The sequence below is a fragment of the Nelumbo lutea genome, chromosome 1 (genome assembly GCF_056320005.1).
Source record: "Nelumbo lutea isolate HS-2025 chromosome 1, American lotus-T2T, whole genome shotgun sequence".
Classification (NCBI taxonomy): domain Eukaryota; kingdom Viridiplantae; phylum Streptophyta; class Magnoliopsida; order Proteales; family Nelumbonaceae; genus Nelumbo; species Nelumbo lutea.
This window is the reverse complement of record NC_142684.1, coordinates 118548200-118573930: the sequence shown is the minus strand read 5'-3', so window position 1 is coordinate 118573930 and position 25731 is coordinate 118548200. Positions and strand designations below refer to the sequence as shown.

General features: G+C 32.5%; 1 long non-coding RNA gene across 2 annotated transcripts; it reads right to left on the bottom strand.

Moving 5' to 3' along the window:
* Positions 1-20849: 20849 nt before the first annotated feature.
* On the bottom strand, positions 20850-25329 carry LOC148877064 (uncharacterized). Of its 2 annotated transcripts, none has more exons than XR_016110812.1 (4): positions 23725-25329; positions 23036-23260; positions 21567-21731; positions 20850-21221 (listed from the first exon to the last, which is right to left on the bottom strand). It is a non-coding gene; the product is annotated as an uncharacterized LOC148877064 (long non-coding RNA). The 2 variants fall into 2 exon arrangements; XR_016110815.1 differs by having other exon boundaries at positions 23036-23257.
* Between the last annotated feature and the right edge of the window lie 402 nt (positions 25330-25731).

The window sequence follows — 25731 nt, the reverse complement described above, 5'->3', positions numbered from 1 at the left end:
CAGGGTTTCGATGCTATTCGAGGTGGCCGAGAATGTTGAACCAACCTGCCGAGGTGGCAGGGGATGTTGAGGTGTACGTCTATTCACCTTGTTATGTCCACATGTCAACTGCTTATTAGCTATGTTTGGAAGGAGTATAAATGCAAATAGGTAAAGTACAAAACCTTGTATTTTGTATTATTTTGCATGCATTTACACTGTACATATTTGTATTTGTACTCCTTCCAAACTAAGCCTAAGCTTTATCTGATTCAAACACTATATCATATTTATGTATAAGGTAAGGATTAAGGGAATTGATTCCTTATAATCATTTATAGATGAATAACCAATATTTTGATTGATGAGGAATCGCCATTTTTTGGGGGGTGGGGGTGGCAAGGAGTCACCCGTTTTGAGGCAGGGAATCATCAATTTCTTAGTTTGTAAAGAGTTTGGATCTATTCCTCACAGAGTGCTCCTCCCACCTAGGGATGACAATGGGGTAGGTTCGGGGAGGGTTTTTTTAATTCTAGACCCTATCCGCCTTCCTAAACCTCCCAACCCATATCTGCCCCAAAACTCGTAATAGGTTGGATTTTAAGAATCCAAACCCTCTTCGTACATGAAAATGCAAAACCCTCCCCTCTTTGCATTTAATGATATATAGGGGCTGGTTGGGTTTGAAACCCGTATCTAATTTCCTATTATTTTTGACATATATAAGCAATAAATAAGTAAAACAACACAAATAAGCATCAAGATTTCTAATTATTTGATTAAGACACGTAAAAATGACAAACTATCAATCACCATTCACATAAAATTCAAAATATTATTAAATTCAACACCTGTAGGGTTGAATTATATGCTTTCCAACAATATGCGGGTCGGGGAGGGTTGGATTTAGCCTAATACTATACCGTACCTATACGGGTTATAGAATTTCAAAACCTGTACCTGCCCCAAAGCTTGTCATTTAAGCAAAAAAAAAAAACACCCCATTAAGGGAGATAGGGATGAGTACCCATCAACGGGTAGTAGAAATTGCCATCCCTACTCACACCAATTTTACATGTTCCAGCCGCATATCAAAAACATCTCCAATACTTCTACATTATTATTCACAAGAGATGTTTTCAATATAGAATGGTATATGATTGAATACAATATGAGGAGCATATCCCAATTCGTGTTTGGATGAAATAATGGAATTGGAATAACCTATCAAGAAAACAAGTTCCAATACCCTACCAACTTGTTCCGACACTACACGTGTAATTATAAAACTGGGACGCATATAAAAGTGGAACCTATAATGTATAAGATGTGTGGTGTTAGATGTTGTTGGTAAAGTGTTCAAAAATATTTTGTTAAGACATTATTGACATGTAGAACTTAACACATTATTGACATGTCAGTGGCATGACAGAAATCACTTTTATCATCCGTCGATCCCAAGAAGCTATCTCCTCCCCTGACTTTGAGAATCGCTCTTAAACACGAAAATCCAGAGTGATAGTTTCCTTAATGATTTGGAGGATTTGACAAATGCCATTTCTTACGGTGATTCATGATTGCCAAATCTGCTAATCTCGTAGAATGAGAAAGCATAATTGGCAAATTGATTACTTTACCAAACATCTTACCAACTCTAACCATCTTACTACATCCTAATTCAAACCAAATTTACATGAGATATTGGGTTATAACAGAAACCCTCACCAAACCTTATCAATAATCGACTAAGGCCATATTTGGTATCAATGAAGATTTTTTAAGCAATAGCAATACCTTAGAATTAGATAAAGTATTTTGGATTATGTGTATAGATATGATATGTTGTATGTTCTTTTCATTACTAAAAAAGAAAATGTAAAAATTGTTTATACAAAATCCAAGGTATGGATATTAGTTGCTCAGATGTTCTCACTGCACCCTTACACGTGTAACGAGGGGTTAAATGGCATGGATCTCACCAGAACCTGTTTGTTGCGAAGCGGGATCTATTCCTCATTGAGGGTGCCTGACAGGCACATTTGCTGTATATTAAAAACATCTCCTGTGAATAATGATTAATAAGTATAAGAAATGTTCCTAATACATGGTAAGATGTGTGTGAGGAGCAGATTCCGTCTCATTTAATATTTCTTATGATTCTAATTTTTAACCCAAACAAAGATTTTGTTGCAGCAGCAGGAGAGCCACAAAGGTTATGGCAGGCAATTCAGTTTCAGGCCGAATGGACCGCAATCCAAGGAGTTGGATAGATAAAGCCTTCTTTGATCGAATTAAACAAGTGATAGTAAATCTTTTTTTTTTTTTTTTGTACTCAACCAATGAGAAGGATGGCCATATAGTTGCATTTTCACGCTTAAGTAATAAAGTTGTCTTTTATATATATAAAATGAACTTAATTGTACTTCAATTCTCAAATATTTTTAATAATGCAAATTTCTAAATATATATTAAAAAACCCTATTCGGATGGTTAAAAGAATATTTTGAACAAAAGTTTTCATTGAATTGTCAACAACCATTGCAATCAAGTAAGAGTAATCTCAAAGCTCAATTGTAATTTTCTAGTATTTCCCCATTTGGGTTGAGGAAACTTTTGAAAAATCGAATTCAGACAAGCTAACGACTCCTCTATAAAATACATGTATATTTATCTAGAATTTTGAGGTAGAATGTCATTGGGTAGGATTTTTCTGATAGTTCTATTGGTTCTTGCAAGGCTTTGGGGGTTTTACGTAATAACTATATTTTTAGCAGCTTTACAATGCTGAAAGTGATTTTCCGCATAATTTTCAGGCATGAAATTGATATCTAACCAACCAAAACTATATAATTGTTTGGTGTTTAGAAGATTCTAAATTTCTGAGAGATTTAAGTCTGGGTTGAAATCACAGAATGAGCTGTTAAGGAGCATTTAGTCTAAGTATGGGGACGAGCTATGAGATAGGGACCTAGAAGCTAAATTGGAGCCAGAGAAGCTTTTATTTAGTTACACAGACAAATTTTGAATAATTCAAAAGAGAAGACTATGGTATCTGTATTATGGCGGGGGATGGGCCGTCACATCTTGGTCCAGTAAGAGAGCAGCTGTATCAACGTGAATTCTACAACCATAAAGTGTTTCAACTTGTAAGTACCATAATCACTCAACATCCAAACAAGTCCATTTTTCTCAGCAAAAGATGTATAATAGTCGGATGATTTATGAAACAAGTCAAAAACCAGTCAGGAATCTTCCATGTGGCAACATTTGGATTGGTCTCCAAAGAGTCCCACATGTTCCCTTCTCCACCCCTCTTCTCATGGGTCAGTCTGGGCTGAAGGGGCCTTTCTACCTATCCCAACGACTGCTTCTCTCTAAGCCATCACAAGTTGAGATGGCGATTTTGCTCAGGCTGCGTTTAGTTGCAGTGCAATTTAATTTGCATTAGTACAAATGCATTAGAGTGCTAATGAAAAAAAATGCAATTTCTTATTTAATTTTGTTTTGGGTTTACTTTATTCTACTTCATGTTTTAATTTACTGCGATCAAACATGTGCACCCTTTTCTATCTCCCCTACCTTAATTCCCTGATAATTAATGTGTACGACATAGTATTCTAGCTTAGGGAAGAATGGATCATCACAAAGGATCCATATTTTAAAGTGGGCAAATTTATGTAGATAGTAACAAAATTTAGTGTAGATTTGGACATCCCTCCAAGATCCGACCCATGATCCGAGTGCAAGGTTGAAAAGGAATCCAGACGGACGCAGATCAAAGGAGAGTTTTTACTATTTGGATATAGACCCAGTTCGCCAAATGATTCAAAACCAACATCCAAACGAAAATAGATCCATTCAATTGAATCTAATTCCATATTATGCAACAAAATTCAATGGAATATGATTCCCAAATCCTCACCATTGCATTCGCCCAAATAGATTTTAAATGCTTAATAACTTGCATGAATGAGAAAATTTGACAAAATAAGGCTCATGTGGGATTGGCAAACACAATCTCTTATTTGGAAAGTATTATTCATTTTCATATTACAAGGAGACAAGTTTTCTAATATATCGATTACATGATTACTACTATATATCCTACCACCATTACTAGCTCTGGAATCGGCGACTTCTTGACACTCCATAACTGTGGCCAAAAAAGATTCTTTGAAATTACATCAAGTCCACAGAGAGCTCCATAAGAAACCAGAAGAACCATAATTTTCCATTGACCATGCGAACAAGCATTAATATTTTAATCGCTCTGGAATTGTGAGGTTTCCGTGGCTTCTAAGAGATAAAAGAATGGAGTAATGCATTCAAGAGTAGAATATATGGTAGTTTAATTATTAAAGGATGTAGGAATCTCAGCGTGGAATCTAACAACCAAAATTTGCTTGGGCTGAGTTTGGAAGGAGTATAAATGTAAATATATAGAGTGCAAAATCTTATATTTTGTATTATTTTGTATACATTTGCACTATATATATCTGTATTTGTACTCTTTCTAAACTGAGCCTTAAGAAAGATGACAACATGGGAAGAACTGCATTGAACTCATGAAAGGTGTAAATCCCTGTTATTTCCTCCTTGGCCAAACTTTCACCATTAACACCACCCAATTCTTCAAAATAAAGTTTCTCATGGGAATTGAATTGCATTTTGAACAGAACCAACTTCTTTGTGACACAGCTGGATTATTTCAAGCCATCTTGACAACGGTGTTGCCCATTAATCAAGGAGAGTTAATGGTGTTGCCCATGACTTAATTAGTTGCTAGAGTTTGGCATTCCACCCAATGCTGAAAATGTTCCATCCTGGTTATTTTCCCTTCTTATCAGGGGTTACCCATTGATGTACCCTCCCTAATCTCCATTTCTATAGGAAAAAAATCTTGCTCTTCTTAATTATTATTATTATAATTTTTTTTTGTAAAGATGCACATACTTCTTCTTATCATGGTGTGTTTGCATGATGAGATATTGTATAGGTCCAAAAAAATAAAAATCTCTATCACTTAGTGATTTTGTAGCCCTTCTTTATTAACTAGTTTTTATTCAAGAAAGCATAACTCAGAAGTAAATAGCTCTTGACTTCCTATTATAAAGATATCTTCAAAATTCAAAAAAATAAAAAAAAAAAACACATACACAACCAATGTTTCTGTGTTTTTGTTTTGAAAAACAATCTATTTACCAATCAGATAGTTTTGATTTAATTTATTTAAAACCGGTAAAAAAATCACAAAGGAAAACGTCTATAAAATAGCAGATGAGATGACCTAGCTAGCTTGAGAATCTTTTTACAGGATAAGTCCAGGCCTGGAGAAACAGTGCCCGGGGCCCATTACTCTCCACCAGTCGCTTATTTAGAGAGTCAGGCTCAGTTTGAAAAAAGTACAAAAATAAATATGACATACAAAATAGTACAAAATATAGGGTCACATTGATGGGCCTGTCTAATGGATCAGTCACAAGTGGGCCATTCTTAGAATTAAAAATAAATTAATTAAAATAAAACTAATACCCATATGAGGAGAAAAAGAAAAAATGCATAACCAATGAATGAATAAGACAACCAAATTCAATCATATATGAAAATAAAACAACAGAAGAAAGAAATGAAACGCAACATAAAATTAAAAAAAAAAAAAAAAGAAACTACCAAATTATGGGTGCAAGTGCAATCCATTTAACCCTTCAGAACAGTAATGTCACATGTCACTTCATATTGGATATTGGATACCCTCATCAAATATTCCGTAGAACTGATGGAATAACACAAAATCAGGCCGTCACAGCTGTGGGACCAAAATAATATTGAGCCGACACCCCTCGATGAATTAAACTTTCTCTTCCCTAGACAGTGATTTCAGGGTAGAGCAACCAATCAATAACAGACTATAAGTTACTTCACAACATATAACTAATCATTCAAACAAAGGGAACTTGCAACCTTGCATTGAGAATATCCCTCCATCAAATAAAAGTACAGAGATATTCTCAATGCAAGGCTGTTCGAACTAGTGTTACACTGACTGAAGCCGAGATGGATCCGAGTATCCCACCTTTGTAAATTTTAATTCTTTTATTAATATTAATGAATATTATTTATTTCTATTAAAAATGTAGGATAAGATTTAAATTGAAATAAATACATAGACCAATAGACGGACAAGGGCCAAAATGGCTGACCCGATCAACCCAAATGGTTCCACAAGCCCCGTCCTTCCAGATCCGAATGATGTCCAGAATCTTCCATTACCACAAACAATAAATCAGTACAGGGGCCCAAAATGCCATTTACCTGTAGGGCCCGGTCTGACGTATGTAGGTTGACTTCACCAGCCATACTGCCAGAGCAGGCTCACCCACTAGAGTCTAGAGGTTGGTCGGGGTTAATGGGTGGTCCCTACACCGACCCGATCAAACAAAGAGGAGTGGAGTGGCCCGTTTCATTGGTGTGCTGAATTTTTGAAAGAGAATATATTCCTACCATAATGGGCTTTGATGGGTTAACAAATGACAATGGAATGGATGGAGATAGTCTTGCACTAAAATCCACCTCACAATCTCACTGGCCGTTGTCCTGACTCCTGAGGGATTGAGGAGTAATGCTTCCGTATCTTTTAATTCCTAGTGAGGATACGTATGGTTGTACACAAAGTAGATAGCTGTTGACTGTTGTGCGGTGTATGCTCTGCAATGGGTTGAACCGTTCAGTTGGGTTAGCCCACCCGGTTTCTCAATTAGACCAAACCATTTCAGGGTGAGTGGCTTTGAACCTCACAGTCACAGCTCATGATTGGTTTTAATAAATCAAGTGCTGTTTCTGGGCTTAGGTTCTGTATCTCATTTCTGATTCTTGAAAAGCCAAGAATGTCAATATTACCCAAATAACCTTTTTAATTTAGTGCTGAACGTACGTGTTTGGAGTGGAGACCACATTTTGAATCAAAATTTTCAGATTTAGGGTCGGTTCAATGTAACCAACTGCCACCTTTGATTAACTAGGTCCCTTTCAGTCCATCCTTATCTAATTTGGTTTTTAAATAAAATTTTATAAAGTAGGTTTATAGAAACAAAGTATAATTTATACAATCTAAATAGAAGTGGTTGGCTTATAGAAATTTTACTAGACTAAAATATCCCATCTCTAAAGTTTGAATAGGAGAATGAGCAATGGCAAAAATGTAATTTTTTTATTTAATGTTTATTGGAAAATTACTCTTCTTTCTCATTTAATGCTTAGTACAAAAAAGACACAATTTCATTCTTTTTATTCATAATTGTTAGGGTAAATCTCTTGAATTACCTCTACTTACTCCTACTGTTTAACTATTGCCTTGCAGTGCCCTTATGGAAGAAAACAAAATGTCAAATTTGCTCTCTTCTTCCTCTTCAATGGAACAGGTCTGTTTCATTTCCACCGAGACCGATGCCGGTACCGGCAGAGGCAACGGCAATGGTGTTCACAGAAATTACAGAGAGAGAGTGAGAGAGAGATGGGGTTTGAACTGTTGCTTCTAACAATGGTGCTTGCGTGCTCTGCAGCTAATTACAGTGCAGTCTCAGCCACCAGAAACACCTCTACATGCCCATGGACATGGGCTATGTGGAAAGAGTCCCATGGGACTCCTCATCGTGCTCAAGCTTCCCAAGGAACAACACCAACCACTGCCAAACTCTGCTCAGCCTCTTCGGCATCGCTCTAGCTGTACGCCTCAAGGAGACCTCCCTCTTCCAGCTCCCCGACATCCCCACTTCCTCTGCCTGCATATCCGACTTCCAGTCCAAGTTGGATTCTCTGTCTCTCCCTTCTGATCTCGCCTCAGTCTGCTTCAACCTGAGTCAGTTCGTTGCAAGCCACCAACTCTGTGCCGGTATTAATACTAACCAAGACTAGCTCGACAAGCTTGGGCCCTCCACTGCACTTGACACGGCGTGTCAATCCGATCTCAGCACCGGCACCGCCTGCAATGCCTGCGTCGCTACTGGGTTCAAGGTTCAAGCCAGACTAGTTTCCATCGATGGCAATAAAACCCATTCCGTTGATTGCTTCTATTTCACAGTTCTCTATGCTGCTGCCTTTGTGAATGAGTATGGGCCCGAGAGCACGCGAGCTACCTGTATATTTGGGTTGCCACTGGCCATATCTACAGATAGCAAGAAGCACTCGGCTCTTGTGTTCGCCTTAACTGGTGCTGGAACTGCTGCTTTCCTTATGTCTTGCTTTCTGGGTTTGTATCTCTGGTTCAAGCGGTGGAGGAGGAACGCGGCTAATTTGGAGGAGACCAGCTCCTCTGTTCAGACCCTTCTGGACTCAAGGGAAGTTCAGCTCAAATGATCTTCTAGCTGAGCTCAACAATGGCGGAAAAGAACATTTCTATCTCCATTTCCATGGCTCCTCTGTTCTTTCTCTTCTTTTGCTTCTCTGCATTGTCTTCACCATAGAGCTTCTGGGTTTGAATGGTTAGGGTTTTTGTGAACCAGCATCTCTTTCCCTTTTTTCTATTTTATTTTGAAATTTTGAAGAAGTCACCAGCGAAAGTGGTTGGATACAGACGACAACAGTAGTGGCAATGACTGCGGAGAAACAGGGAGTGGAATGGTTGCAGAGTGATTCACTGTAGCTGCAACCTGGGAGAGGGATGGTGAAGAAGGGAGAAGGACAAAGGGCAAAATTGGGTTTTGAAAAAAAATTATATATCATGTGGTATGAATTTCAACGGAAGGTAGATCTAGTCAATTGTTAGAAAACTTAAGGTAATCAAAGACAATAGCTAAACAGTAGGTGTATTACGTCTCATTACATGGGGGTAGTTTAAGAGATTTGCCCTAATTGTAAAACAAGTGAATGAAAAAAAAAATGTTATTTTGCATTCCCATTTAATGCTTATTAGGGAAAATACACAAAAATCCATCTTTTTACTCATAAGAAACCATGGTAATTGCTGAAACCACCCTTAAAGTTTTCTACAATTGCCTAAACCTCTCCTGAAGTTTGGTAATTGCAATCACTTCCCCTAAACTTCTTGACAGTTGCAAGTAGACCCCTTTTGTAAAATCTTCTAACAAGAGGCATGAAAATGTCCAAAATACCCATATAATTATTAGTAAGATTGGTTTATACATTAAAAAAAAACAATATAAATATTATGAGCAACAAAAAAATAGAGTTTAAAGTTGCAATTTTACCTTTGAGCAATTGATATGACGAACAAATTTTGAAAATACATCAATTCCAAAAAGAGATGAGAATGGATTGTGGTAGTGATTGATATGAAAAAAAAAAAATTGGAAAATAAACATTTTGGCTGAAAGTAAACTACATAGGTTTTTGACATTTTTATGCTTTTTGTTATAAGACTCTAACAGACGATCTATTTGCAACTGTGTCAAAAAGTTCATGGAAGGTGATTGCATAAGTATCAGTTAAATTGGATTTGGTCCAACCGATCTAGTCCAATGTGAATCCTTTATAAATGGACTAGGTCCAAATATTTTGGACAGGTCCAATTCAATGTCTGGATCATCCAATTTGTTCAAATTCATTTTGATTTAGATTGGTTTCAACCCAAATCCAGTCAATTGATACCTATATTCTTATCTTATGTCAATGGACCAGACATTGGCTTAATCCAACCCAATCCAATATAAATTTATTATGAACGGACCAGGTCCAATCCAATCTAATAAATATTTTGGGTCAGATTGGTCCAATCCAATATGTCTTCTTTGTCCATCCAAATTGTTTTTGGACTGGATGGGGTCCAATCCAAAACTGGCGCATTGACACCCTTAATTGCATTTACCAAACTCAAGGGGAGGTTTCAACAATGATAAAAAAAAATTACAGGAGGTTTTAGCAATTTACCCTTTCATTTATTTAAATTAAAAAAAGACCGGAAAGTACAGCTTATGTTCTCAAATAGGCAATGTTGGGCCACATTAACCACCATGAAGAGATTTCCAACTTGCAAATGGATGAGCAATTTATTCTTTAAACTATTTCCTTGTTTTTTAATCATTTTTAACCTATTTTTATTGGTTTAGTTCTTTGTCATTAAGGTAGCATGTGGTTTTCTCTTCTTTATTCCCACCATATGGTGGGTTAATTCTTATATTTTGTTACCTTAAATCCCACATCTTGGATGGCAATATATCTTCAAGAGTAAGTGATATTTTTATAGTAGATAATTGTAAGGTTTTTAGTAGTTTAAGGAGTTGAACTTGAATTTGTCATATAGAAATTAATTCTTGCAAAGGTAACGAGAATTCAAAAAAAATTCTGATGAAGATAACTAATAAAAAGTATTAATTTTATTAATGAATCATAATAAATAAGAATAATAAGAATTTTATTAATTCTCATTACCTTTGCAAGAGTTTTATTTCAACATATCTCTATATTAATGAACCATAATAAATGTGATAAACAAGAGTAATTTTTATAAACATAGAAATATACAAAAATTAAAAAAAAAATTGAAATATATTAAATGCTATCATCATCACAAAATTTGTCACATGCAAAGCACGTACACAAATACTAGTGAGAATTAGAGTGATGATTCAATTAGGTAGGCTTCTACTTACGTGTAAAATTGAACTGGTCCCATTTAGGTGCAGCCTTTTGTTGGTAAAGCATGGATAGATGACAAGGCTGCCATATTTAGGCCAGGAAGACCCATTGCTCTAGGGAGTAGGAACCATGATATATAATTTACTAGAGGAGACCTATGCGATGCACGGGAAAAACTAAAAGATTGAATAGTTTTATTTACTATTAATTAATTGATAAATTAATAATTAAAATTTGCTATTAATCAACTAAAAGTATTCAAAGTTATTGTTAATATTTAAAACTTTAATAATTATACTTTTCGTTTAATGTTGATTTATAAAAAATAATTACAAAAGCTAACATTTTTATTATTTTCATTAATAACTAAGAATTATATAGGAATGGCAACAGGATAGATTCTAGGCGAGGCACCCCATCCTTGTTCCCGCCCTGTCCTTAGTGTCAAGCAGGTTCAAGGCAAGGCACCCACTCCCCATCATAGATGGAGAATCCTCAAATTTCCCACTCCGTCCCCAATGTTGGGAAGGTTCAAGGCAAGGCACCCAGTCCCATCAACCCAATATTCAATTCAATGAAAAAATTGATCAAAAGGATATACAGAGTATCAACCACATGGTAAATTTCTAACAGTACACTAAATTGTCATTAATTTTCAAAAATGTAATTTTTTGAAAACTTTATAAAATTTATTACATTTGTGTAATTTTGAAAATTTATTCAAATTTGTTTTTAAATTGCTATTAAATAATTTATTATTTTTTTAAATAATTTATTCAAGTTTATATTTTTTAATATAAACTAATTAACAATTTCCTTTTTCTAATATAATACTAATTTATCTTAATAAATTGTGTAATTATTGATTCAAATTACAATTTTCCCTTTTCCCTACTCATTTATCTTTAATAATTTTCAAATATTTACAATGAAAATTACATAATTTTTCAATAGTTTTCCAAAATCTATCTAACGTAATAACTATTCCTAAAATTTCCAAAATATTCTAATAATTCTCAATAATTATTTAATACATTTTAAATAAATTTTCAAACATTTTATATCTTTTAATTTTCAAAATATTATTTTACAAAAATGTAGTTTTATGAAAATTTAAAAAAAAATTATTACATTAGTGTAATTATGAAGATTTATTGGAAATTATTTTAAATTGTTATTAAATATTTATTTTTCTTAGGTAGTTTACTAACAAAATTACGTCAATTTATCTTTTATTTTCAATATAAATTAATTACTAATTTTACTTTCCAACATCATAATATTTTATTCACCCCAGCTACATTCGGTTATTATCTATAATAATAGCAATAACTAAAATTGTATACTTTTGATAATTCTTAAATATAATTCTCAATTTTATAGAAATTAGTTAAAGTGTTTTCAGTTTCTATAAAATGTTGTTAATTAACATGAATATAACAGTATTTACCCAAAATACTTTAAAAAGTCATGATGAGTTAATTAATAGAAATATTTATTAATTTTTGGTAATTTACTAATCATACTAATAAGAATATTTAATTTTTAGTAATTTACTAACCATATTTATTAACTTTTGGTAATAACACTATTTAATACTCGACCATTGAATATGGATTGGATTAATATTAATCATATTTAATTATTCATTAATTGATATAAATATTTTAAATAAAAGTGAGTGGATATAGATTGGGGGCAAGGATTTTAGGAATTGATTGGGGAGTGGGGTAACATGAAAAGTTTCTAAGGGCTTAGAAGAGATACCTTATGAGAGAGATTCTATGAATATTTTTGGGTAGTTGGGTTGGGAATGGTCACATGGCTTAATAGGAATGGTGGGAAGGAGAGAGGAGAGAGAGTCAAGGAGAATGCATGGTGGGGGTAATGGAGCAAGGAGAGACATGCTAATGTGGATAGTCTTGCGATGCATGGGCTTTGTTAAGCGAAAGTTAAAGAATAAAAATATATAGGAGTATATAATTGTTTTATATTTTAACTTTTTAACAACCAATTTGATCGAACTCGAATCAAGTTTGTCGGTTTTCTAGTATTTCCGATCGGTTTTGGTTTATCAATTTTCCAACTCGACCAAATTAGGTCAGTTTTGATTTTGCAATTTGTATACCAACCAAAACTGAACCAACTCGACCATAGAAATATATTAATATTTTATATTTTAAATATAATTTTTTAATACAAGAAGGTGGGAAAATTCTCATATTCCTTAGTCTAAAATATTTTAATATCATCAATTTAAATTTAATTTTTAAGTTTAAATGTTTTTAACAAACAAACCAAACTGAAAATAGACTCAAACTGATATAACCCGAGTTGACAAGTTTTCACTAATGGTCAATTGTTTCGGGTGACAAACTCTCAACCTAACCAAGTCAATTTGGTTGGTGAAACATCCTAAAACCAAATTGAACCAATCCTTAAGCACTCCTAATTTCCACTAAATTAATAGTCTAATCTCAAATAAATAACAATAGCTTGATCTCTAATAATTATTGAAATTTTATAGCAAAAATACACAATTATTGAAAATAAAATTATAATTAAAATACAATAGATATTGATGACGACAAATTTGGCCCTCTACTGATATCATGACATGTGGCATCTCAGAATAGCTGGATGACACCCCGACACCACGAAGGCGATGACTTGCCTTAAACAAAATGATGGAAACCCAGTTGGCAACCTACCTCCATTGACCAGATGAAGTCCTAGCTGGTTACCTCATAGACAATTCAAGCACCTCGGCAAGGCGACTAGGAGCACCTTGTCCAGGGCCGACCTGTTGTACCTCGTTACCGACCCAAGGGACCTCAAAGCAAGAAGCGACCTTCATCGAAGACTTGTCGACTCAACTGAGGTCCAGGTGGTGACTCACAAGATGTGCTCACCGACCTCCTCCATGTGTAAATCCCGTCACTCCCAGGTCTTCAATAAGTCAACTCCCACACTGAATGTTCCGGAGGAAATCGAATAAGGCACAAAGCCTGGTCTACGTGCACCACTACCTCCGAGTACTTCAGACCGGTTAGCCACGTCTTCCTAGATATCTCGAACGCAATGAGCGAAGCCCACACCAGGGCACTCTAACACCGCCTCTTTACAATTCGACCCAATGAACTAGCCGACTCGGCATTCAAGCTGTCCTCCAACAGGGAACTCGCCAGTTCGACGTTCGAGGTGTCCACCAACAGGGAGCTACCAGATCGCGCATCATCAGATATCAAATAAAAATATGATAATTACAAAAAAAATAATAAATACTAAAAATACATTAAATTAGTCAATAAATAGTGTAATCTCAAATAATAGTTTAATTTCTAATAAATATTATTCAATAAATTATAAAAAAAATACATAATTACTAAAAGTAAATTTATAACAAAAATACAATAAATACAACAAATTAAATTTCAAAAGTTAAATAATAGTTGTTTAATCTACATTAATTATTGACAATTTACTATTTGTAAGTATGGTGGTAGTTATTTCAAGGGGAGTGGCCTCCTTGCAAGACAAAGAAAGACCATGGGTCAAAGGGGATTGAATCCGAAGTTGCGGCGTCAAGTTGTAATGATAGGGTTAATCAATGACTGGGTCAATGAATTTCATCACGAGGAGGATCTCTATTTATGGGGGAGATCTCTGAGATTTTGAAAGGAGCCAGAGATGCCCATTTCCTACTATGAAAGGGAATATTAGATTTGTTGTCAGTTGTTAAGAGCACTTTCGAGGTTTCGCCACGTGTTCTTATCTGGATTTCTCTAATGATCGGCTTACTCACGTGTGCTACTACCTTTTGCGTGTCTTACTCAACTAAAGAGGCGTTAGTGGCTTCACCTTCTGGCAAATGGCGTCTCATTAGACCTACATAGTGCCCTGTCACGTTTGTCCCTTCAGCATTACATGCACAGATGGCGTTTGGATGCGGTTCTCGATAGACCAGGGTGTCACAACGATTGAGAGTTTACCGCAAGGTTGAGTGCGTGTGAACCTCATCGCGAGTCCAACCCGATTTGTTTTGGCATGAGTTAAGAATGGGCTCATCGGGATCATGCGATGAGTCGTGGGTTCATCGCAATTCTGCGATGCGCTATAGGTTCAATGCGATGTTTATTGTGCTCTAAGGGTCTGAGTGAGCACTATATGCCTACTCTATTAAATAGCAGAACATAATTATATTTATAAATAATTATTGAAAACATATTTATCAAAAAATACAATAAATAATTACTAAAAATAAAAAATTGTAAGTTTTAGTATATATATAAATATATAATTAATGTACATTATTTTTATAAAATTATTACAAATAAATATTTTTTGAAAGTTATTTTCTATAATTATTAATTGATATATGAGTAAAATTAGTTATTTATAATATTACTTATTTATTTAAATAATATTGTTATTTAAATTTTTAAAATATTAATTATTTATTGAATTTAATAATCCATAAAATTATAATTAATACCATTATTACATAATTCGTCTTTAGTTTTGTAACTATTTAAAATTTAGTCATGTCAAATACTTCATTATTTAAATATTTAAATAATATGTAAAATATTTAAAACTTTTCATTATTTGAATATTATTATGTAATATTAAATATTTTATTATATAATTATTAGGTATTTTTTATGTTTTGTTATTTAAGATATTTAGTTATTAAAAATTTTAAATAAGTTTTATTTTTTAATGTTAAATTTTTATTATTTGAATAACATATAAATTAAATAATTTGATGAATTATAATTTATATTGTTACAACATAATTTTGTGTTTTGAATAAATATTTTAAAGCTAGTATAAAATTTCATTATAATATTTAAATAATTCTGAAATTTTTTAATTAAAACTTCCTTCAGATGGATGTAAATAAAAAGTGGGGGACATGATAAATAGGAATTAAGGATAGTTTGGGAGAGAATCTCTCTATTAAATTATAGATAATTTAAGAGATAGACAGGAGTTAGATGTAACTTTAGGAGATAAATATGAATTAGAGACAATTTAGGAGAAAGTGGGGGAAAGTGGGGGAAAGTGGTGCCACTTGGCTAAACATTAGAAAAGCAAATCCCTCTCTCTTTATGACTGTTAGAAATAGTTAACCTATGTTATTTCCTTATTGGTTTAATGGGTAATTATGTAAAATTAAAAAAAAAAAATAGAAAACTAAAAAGGAGAGTTTGAAACAAGAAGCATGGTGACGTAGACTGTCTTGCCATATACATATAGATAAACTAGCGGGGACCCGTGCGATGCACAGGATTTATTAAGAGAAAACTAAATAATAAAAAGGGTCATATACTAAAATACCCCTTTTAGTTTCATGGATTTACTAAAATCTACCCTATAGTTAGCATTTTACTAAACCACCATTAATAATTTGCAATGGATTTAATCAATCTTCCATTAGATGATAGTGGAAAATGACAGTGTTGACCTTAATGTTCATTTAAATAAATTTAATCAAAAAAAATAAAATTAAAATACCATTTTTGCCCTAAGACACGAGCAACCACAACATTGGCTATATTTGGTCAATTTTGTCTTTTATACAAAAAAAAAGTATTAGGGGTATTTTGGGAATAAAACATCATGGACCTAATGGCAAAACGGATTCTAAAATTAACCCCATCCTTGATCCTCAACGGGGATGGGTTCCCTATGAGGGCCCGAATCTCCAAAAAGTTTTTCAGATAATAGTATTTTTTAAAATAAATATGTTTAAAATAAATAAAAAAATTAAATTATAAATAATGTTTTAAATATGTTTTGATATATATATAATAAATAATATAATAGTATATTTATATTAAATATACTATTTATATTTAATAGTATAAGTCGGGGTTGGGGTGAGGCAGGGACCTCAATCCCCATCCCTGACCCCAACCTCAACTAGGGATTCCTTTTAAGACAAGAGCAACCACCCCATTGACTATATTGGATCAATTTTGTTTTTTATACAAAAAAGCATTAGGGGTATTTTGGGAATAAAACATCAAGGGCCTAATGGCAAAACAGATTCTGAAATTAACCCCCATCCCTGATCCTCAACGGGGATGGGTTCCCTATGGGGGCTTGAATCCCCAAAATGTTTTTCAAATAATAGTAATTTTTAAATAATTTTTTTAATAAATAAAATTTTAAATTATAAATAATGTTTTGATATATATAATATAAATAATATAACTATACTATTTATATTTAATAGTATATTTAATATATATATATATAATCTAGGTCGGGGTCAATGTGGGGTGGAGACCTCAATCCCCATCCCCAACCCCGACCTCGACTAGGGATTCCTATTAAGACACGGGCAACCACTCCATTGGCTATATTCGATCAAATTTGTTTTTTATACAAAAAACAAGCATTAGGGGTAGTTTGGGAATAAAACATCATGGGCCTAATGGCAAAGCAAATTCTGAAATTAACCCCCTTCCTTGATCCTCATCTGGGATGGGTTCCTTATGGGGGTCCAAATCCCCAAAACGTTTTAAGGTAATAGTATTTTTTAAAATAAATTTATTTAAAATAAATTTAAATTTTAAATTATAAATAATGTTTTAAATATGTTTTGATATATATAATATAAATAATATAATAGTATACTTAAAATAAATATACTATTTATATTTAATATATATTAAATATATATTTAATAATATACCTCAATCCCCATCCCTGACCACGACCTCGACTAGGGATTCCTATTAATCCACATCCCCGACCCACCTCACCAAAACAATCCCCATCCCCAACCCCATTAGGTCAGGGAAGTCGGGTCCCTGTTGGGGATGGGGAAAATTGTCATTTTTAAAAGTGTGTTCTAATAAATGACCTTAATATAAACACATAAGAGTATACAATTATTTTATATTTCAACTTTTAAATAATTAATAATTATTCATATTTTACATAATACTTTTAATAAAATTTTTATAATACAAAAATAACAATAATTAATTTCAATTAGGTTTATCAAATTGATTAAATCGACCAACATGATTAAATCGACCCGAGTTGGTTGGTTTTCTAGTATTCAATCAATTTGGTGGATCAGTTTCACTTTGGCCATTTGTAGACCGACCAAAATCAAATGACCTAACCATGCATATATATTAATATTTTATATTTTAAATATAATTTTTAATAAGAAAAAGTGAGAATTTTCCAATATTTATTAGTCTAAAATGTTTTATATCGTAAATCTAATTTTTAAATTTATTATTTAAAAATTATAATATTATTTTTAAAATTAAATTAAACTTTTAAGTTTAAAACTTTTAAACAGACTGACCAAACCAAAAAGTTGACCCAAACTGATACATGAACACTCATAATTTCAGACAAATTAATAGTCTTATATCTGATAAATAACAATAGTTTAATCTCAAATAACTATAGAAAATTTATAGCAAAAATACACATTTATTAAAAATATATTAATAATAAAAAATACAATAATTATAAAAATTACAAAAAATACAATAAGTACTAAAAATATATTAACTTTGTCAATAAATAGTATAATCTCAAATAATAGTTTATCACTTCTAAATATTAATCAATAGCTTACAATAAAAGTACAATAAATTAAATTAAATAATTTTCAATAATAGTAATTTAATCTCCAATAATTATTGAAAGTTTTCAATTAAATAAAAAAACAAAATAAGTTTATACATAATTATTGAAAATACGTTTATCACAAAAGACAATAAATATTAATTTTAGTATATATAATTATATAATAAATATAAATTAAGGGTTTAAAATCATTATTTATAATAATTTTTTTAAAGATATTTTCTTAAATTATTACTTGATATAAGTGAAATTAATTATTTACAATATTATGTAAAAATATTAAATTGTTATTAATTTCAATATTATGTTATAATTACTTTTCTACTTTTTAGAATTCTTTTAAATTTATTACATAATAATTATGTTATAAGTATTTAAAATCTAGTTATGTTAAATATTTTTTATTTAAAGTATTTAATTATTTAAATACTTTAATATGATATGTAAAATATTTAAACTTTAAATTATTAATTATTTATAGAATTTAATTATCCATAATCATAATCTATACTATTATTACCTAATTTCGTTATTAATTTTGCAATATATTAAACTATTATTATTAATTTAAATATTATGTTATAATTATTTTTTTTCTTTGAAGAAATTTTTAAATTTATTACATAATTTTATTATTTAACTATTTAAAATATAGTTATAATAAATATTTAGTTATTTAAATATTTAAATAATCTATAAAATATTTAAATTTTTTTATTATTTAAAGCTATTACATATTTTTAAATATTTAAAAAACATTTAAATTGATAATCCAAAAAACATAATTTAAACTATTAGTACATTATTTCATAATATATTTTGTAAAAAGATAAAATTATTTTTTGTGATTTTAATACATATTTTAAAGTTATTATATAATTTTGTTAGAATATTTAAATAATTGTTAAATTTTTTTAATCCAAACTTTCTTTAAATATAAATAAAAATAGAGAAGAGGATAAATAGGAATTAGAGATAATTTAGGAGAGAAACTCTACTAAATTAAAGATAAGTAGGAATTAAAGATAATTTAAAAGATAAATAGGAATTAGAGATAATTTAAAAGATAAATAAGAATTAGAGATAATTTTGAAAAAAGTGGGGGATAATGGGAGAGGTAGTTTAGGAGTAATTTTAGGAGAAGAGATTATTTAGGTTTTTGGGAAAGTGCATCTCATTGGTTGTTTAAAAAATGACATGAAATTAAAAAATAAAAAATTCAAAAAGGAGAAAATTTCTAGACTTCCTTGTTTTAATATATATACTAGTTGAGGGGCCCGTGCGTTGCAGGGAAAAACTATGTACTTAGAAAGGTGAGGAAAAAAAATGAGTACTTTCATTTGATGCAATTATAATAAGTCAATTAATCATGTTTAATAATTAATAAGTAAACACGAATAAATCATATAAATATGACTATATATTTATAATATAAAATTATATATAAATAAGATAATGCTTGCAACATTTGATGAAACATTAAATTATATGTATCGATCTTTTAACAAAATGAGAGGGGGAGTGTACTGAACCCTATACCCTAAATCTTAAAAGAAGTAGCTAGGAGAAAGGGAGCCCCCTCCCTCTTATGATTTCGGGTCCATAGAAAACCGTCTCTCCTTTTCTCTGACCCATTCTTTATGTCTTAGAAATGTTTTAAAGTAACTAATTCCATTTAAATAATTACATTAATACTAAAAAATTAATTAGTTAAATCAATTAATTAATCTAAACTTAGATTTAATTAAGTATTTATTTTAACTGAGTTGTATAAAATAATTACTTAATTAATTAATGAAATTAAATTGAGAGGGAGAGAAAGTGTACCAAAGAGGAGGTAGAGAATGTGTAGAGTACCAATGGTTGATGCTTGGGCTGAGAAAGATAAGATAAGATGTCTATGGTCTGAAAAGTGTTAAATATGAAAAAAAATGATAAGTTGGGAGTTTATTTATACTAAAAATCATTGCATTGGATTCTTTTCTACACTTTTTTAGTATTAATTTAATTAGCAAATATAATCTAATGGCCACATCTCATAGAACGCTCCTCACAGCCACAATCCAGTGTATTAGGAAGATGCAGTGAGGTCGTGAGTGAGTGTGGACTTGTACAGTTGTACTCAATATTTATCAAACCACTTATGGCATCTTTGGCAGGCAAGAGAAGTAATTAAAACCAAGTGAGAGTAAATCATAAAAATTCTATTGAAGAGAAAAAGAAATTCATCATGACATTTTTCATCACTAAATGTTTTTTTTTTTTTTTCCATTGTCAAAGATTATCCAATAGCACTCCGGCATTGTTCCAACGTACACCTATTTACTCTCTGGTTCTTGATTGCATGGTTGCTGGTTAAGATGAAGAACTAGAACACATTGCTGCAAGACCAGAACAGATTTGATGTAGTATAAATATAGAAATGAAAAGGAAGGAGAGGAAGGTAGCGTCTAGTAAGGAGATAAAAGGAGTGGATGGGTGCATGGTGGGCAGGGTTCGACTACTACTAATAACGGTAGCAACCCAATAATTTTGTAAAAACCGAGGAACAAGAAGAAAAGATCTGGTTCAGTGGTGCGTGCGAGAGAGGGAGATAGGAGGGAATGGAAGGTGCGTGGGCAACTATTCGTCAAAAGTCCAAAACTATCTATGTATAACAAAATAAGTACAGCTTTTGTAAAGGGATAGGTTCAGCTATCCTATCAAAAAAGCTGACCTATCAAATTGAAAATCAATAAATTAAACTAGATGAATAATTGATACATATACATTATACAATCGAATCAAACCAGATGTTATCAAATTGAATCAGTGTCTATTTGAATTCAGTAAGTTGGGAAAAAAGAGAAAAATTCCCAATTATTTACCTCAGGAGTAGTTAGAATAATATCTACTTGTATATTTCTTAAGTTATAAGAATCGCTGTCACCTATAAGCTCCATACAATTGACCGCCCATGAACCAAGCTTCTACTTCCAATCCCAGAGCTTCTATTGTACCAAGGCCTTTGATGGAGCTATATATATCTTTTTGCAACATTCAAGCAAATGAAAGAAGGTGTCAGTCTTTGTAAGGGAATATATTTTACCAGTCAGAAGGGCATAGATTTCCCCTAAAGCATGCACGTTCAATGACTCAAGATGTAAACTGTTCTATGTCAATTAGAAGGTACTAAATGTTAATCAAGATCAGTTCTCGACATATAATATGGCTAAAAGCACCAAAATTGCGATTTAGAGTTGCCTTGAGAGCATTTAGTTTAGACATGATCAGAATCAATAGAATAAAATATCATGAACTCTTAAATGAAAAACTTGATTGAAAAAAGGCATGATTATGGACGTTCGAGTCTGTAGAGGTAGTTAACGTACTGTTTTGAGAGTTCCCTTTATATGAATGAACTCTCCTTCCTTTGAGAGAAACCTTGAGAGAGGCCTCAAAATGCACAGTTCAAATAAGACTGTTTTACCACTACCAGTTGGGGCTGAAATGACCATGTTTCCGTCAGAGAGATAACATCCAGAGAAGCACTCACTCTGCAATGAATTAAAATATCCGCATGCAGAAGAAACAAATCCATATTAATTCAAACATTTGAATCTCTGTGAATTTCTATTTTTTCATCGATCATAATGCAAAATTGTAGATAAGAAATTGACAAGCAAAAAGAAAAGTATTAAAAGTTGACTGGTAATATTTAGTTTTTCAATTTTCTGGATAGACTAAATCACTGAATTGAGACCTGGAAATTCCAATCTAACAGTACAAAACCTCAACCATTGCCACGTGGAGAGCACTTATTTTCATATGCATAAAAATTTTTCAATTTGTATCTTAAAAAGCAGTAAAGCATGACAAGTTTGCAATTTTGTCCACTGTTTAAAATTTCAATTGAATCAACTTAAGGATTCCAGATTTGCAGTATATACATGAAAATACCAATTTTGCCTTTTATACAAAAAAAAATATTATGGGTATTTTTAGAATAAAACATCATAGCCTTGGCAAAATAAACATTCCTTAATGAAATATTGATTAAGTAAATAAGTTGTAAAATACATGGGATGTTTTAGTAAAATGAAAACTATAAAGTAGGTTTAAGTAAATATGTAAAACTATAAGTTGTGTAGGAATGGCAATGGGGTGGGGATCATATTCCCCATCCCCGATCCTGATTCTGAAATTAACCCCCATCCCTGATCCTCGATGGGGATGGGTTTCCTATGGGGGCCCGAATCCCCAAAATGTTTTTCAGATAATAATATTTTTTAAAATAAATTTATTTAAAATAAATAAAAATTTTAAATTATAAATAACAGTCTTGGGGCAAATGGTTGTCTTTCTTACAAATAAAACAACCATTGCTTTGTTTTTCACCTCTTCCTATTCCATATGATCTACCTCTTCCTCGTCCGCTTCCATTATTTTGGTATCCACTTCCTCTACCTTGATGTGACTATTCTCTTGGAGTTTCTTTTTCACCATCATTCTTTTTCATTTTTGAAATCGTGAGTTTGGACTAAAAAGTTTGCTCTAATGAAGAAGATGATTTTTTTTTATTCTATCCTCATGAATTTCAGGTGAGCTCATTAATTCATACATGGATAGTTTAGTCAAATCTTTGGCTTCTTCAATGGCAGCCACCACATGATCAAATTTAACTGGTAAGCTCCTCAAAACCATTTTTACAATTTTTTTTATCTGAAATAACATCTCCATATGTCCTTATTTGATTTACAATACCAACAACTCTAGAAAAGAACTCTTGAAGAGATTCACTTTCTTTCATCATAATATTATCTCAGTCTCTCCAAAGAGTTTGAAGTTTTATGGATATTACCTTTTTGGTGCCCTGAAACTTTCTTGAGAATATCCCATGCTTCTTTTGAGCTTTCCGCAGTCATGATTCTTGGAAAGATTGTTTTACTTACTGCTTGTCGAATATGGTACAGGGCTCTAGCATCATCTTTCATATTTTCTTTGTACTCCTTGTCTTCAATCCATGTTGCAAGTTGCCCACGATTTTCTGGTTTTCATATCCTTCTTCTACCAGCTCCCAAATCTCCTTTGAGAAGAAAAATGTTTTCATTGGTATACTCCAATAGTTTCTCCATCAAAAATAGGAAGTATAAATTTTTAAAAATTATCTAAAACAGAGCTACTGGAACTTGATGCCATAAAAGGTTTTAATTTTAGATTTGAATGGTTGAATGGATCTTTTCTCTGATACCAAAAGTTTATTGGAGCAAGGGAAGTGTAGTGGGAAGAACCCAAAAAAAAAAATCTGTAGAAGAGAAGAGGAATATAGAATAAAGAGAAGAAGAGAAGAATATGAAAAGCCCAAGTGAAATTCTAGGTTTACTTAATTCTTACCTTATTGAACTCTGCTACAAAATATTGCAAATTAACAGATATATTATAAAGGAATTTTACTTTTACAATTTTTCAACTCCCAAAACAAGAAGTCAAAATATTAAAAAGAAAATTACAAAATTACCACTCTAACTTTTCAACAAAACCCAATATTACCTTCGGTCATTCTTTATGTAATCCGGTAAAAATCACCGCCCGTAGGCGAGTCTGTTACGCCAGTTTTCGGATCTAGCGCTTCAAGGAGGGAGAGGAGACACACGGGAGAGAGAGAGAGATGGAATCGGAGGGTCATCGGCCAGGGTCTTTTTGTAACTCACATTGATGAAAATTTTCAATTCCGGGTGCAGTCGGTGGCTTTTCAGGCAATAAAACCCAACTGATTCAGGTTCTTCCACTGTTACAAGAAAAGTGGAGCATACGCAGCGTTCTCTTTCATGGTCGCAGTTTCAGTCTCGAGAGCTCCTAGCAGGGGCTTAATTGCTCCCAACGCAGTAATTAGATCCTTATTCTCATCGCACAAAGATTTAGTATCGTGGTGGCACTATTCTCTTGAAGCTGAGAATCGGAAGAACAAATTAGTGAGATTAAAGGTCTTTAGTATCTATGGCCGCCTGCCTCAAGGCGAGAAAGCTGGACTCAAGTTTTTTGCAACTCTTTTGAATCCTGGAAGGCACAACTAGGAGGCGGTGGCTATGCATAGTTTCCCACTTTCTCTAAAAATAAGTAAATGTGAACCCTTTAGGATTACAACCAAACAAATGAATTAAGTGAAAAAGATGGAAATATTGAGATCATAATCTAAGAAAAAACAAAATCTTTGTTATAATGTACTTTTCATATAGATTAGATCTGCATAAGAAACTAGAGAACCCAATATGTTCCAAAATGGAGAAAAACTAATATCAGGAGCAATTTTTAATTGAATTCGAAAACCAGATATAATGTATTGTTTCTTTGTCTGCTACAGTCGTCTGTGCTCAGCCGACAAAACCAAAAATTGTGTAGGCAAAGCATTTTAACAATAAAAAACGAATGAGTGGGAGAGAGAATGAAAGGGAAGGAGAAGAGAGAGAGAGAGAGAGAGAGAGAGAGAGAGAGAGAATGGGAGATCGGAGAAAGAGGGGATGCATTCCATTCTACCGCTGCAACTTGTTGTAGTGGCGGTGATAGAACAGGGGAAGGAAGAAGAAAAAGAAGAAAAAGGAAAAAAAAAGGAAGAAGGGGAGGAAAAAGGAGATAATGAGAGAGAGAGTGTTGAAGAGTTGAAGAAGAGGGGTCGCCGCACTCTATTCAGTGTTGCAGTGGGAAAGATGATGACCAGTGAAAGATTGGGATCTTTTATGTGTTCTTTTTGTTACTTTTGATGCATGGACTATGACCCCAAAAATATATATATCCTTGGGTACCATTATCTTAGGAAAATCGAGTGTTTCAGAAAGGAGAAGCTTGGTTGTTGAAGCTGAACCGTAGAGAAAAACCCGTTAACAAAGCCGCAACATTGTTGAAATCCTCGCCATCATTGTCTAACCTCCTCCAGGATCCAAAACCTGTTAACGGAGTTGCCTAGAAGAAACCAGTTAATGAAGCGAAAAAGAGGAAGAACGAAGTCACCGCCACTGGTTCAGCGATGACAGGGAGATGGAAACTATGAGAAGAGGATAAGAATACAATGACGGAAACGGAAACGGATACAATGACGGGGATAGAGATGAAGAGAGAGAAGCGATTTGCTTCTAAAATTTGGGTTTTATTTTGAAAATTTTGGAGGATAAATTTGATATATATATATATATATATATTTTTTTTTTTTTTTTTTTTTTTTCTATTAGCACTTAACAATGATGCGAAGACAATTAGCTAAATAGGAGGGGTAATTTAAGAAGCTTGCCCTAAATATTATCAATTTGGATGTATAATTTTCAATAGTAAGTAGGTCTATCCCTTGACTAACGATGCCCTTACTGTTTGAAAATTAACTAATGCTACCCTTACTTTTTCTAACAATTGACTAACTCTATTCTTACCATTAACCTCTGTCAAAAAATGCACAATGCCTAAACTACCCTTTGGAGTTCAGATGTTGTCGCCGCTGGGTGGAGTTATAGGGCAGCAGGTGGAGTTACACATATCTTTCTAGTTTCTACTCTACCTCTTCTCTCTACC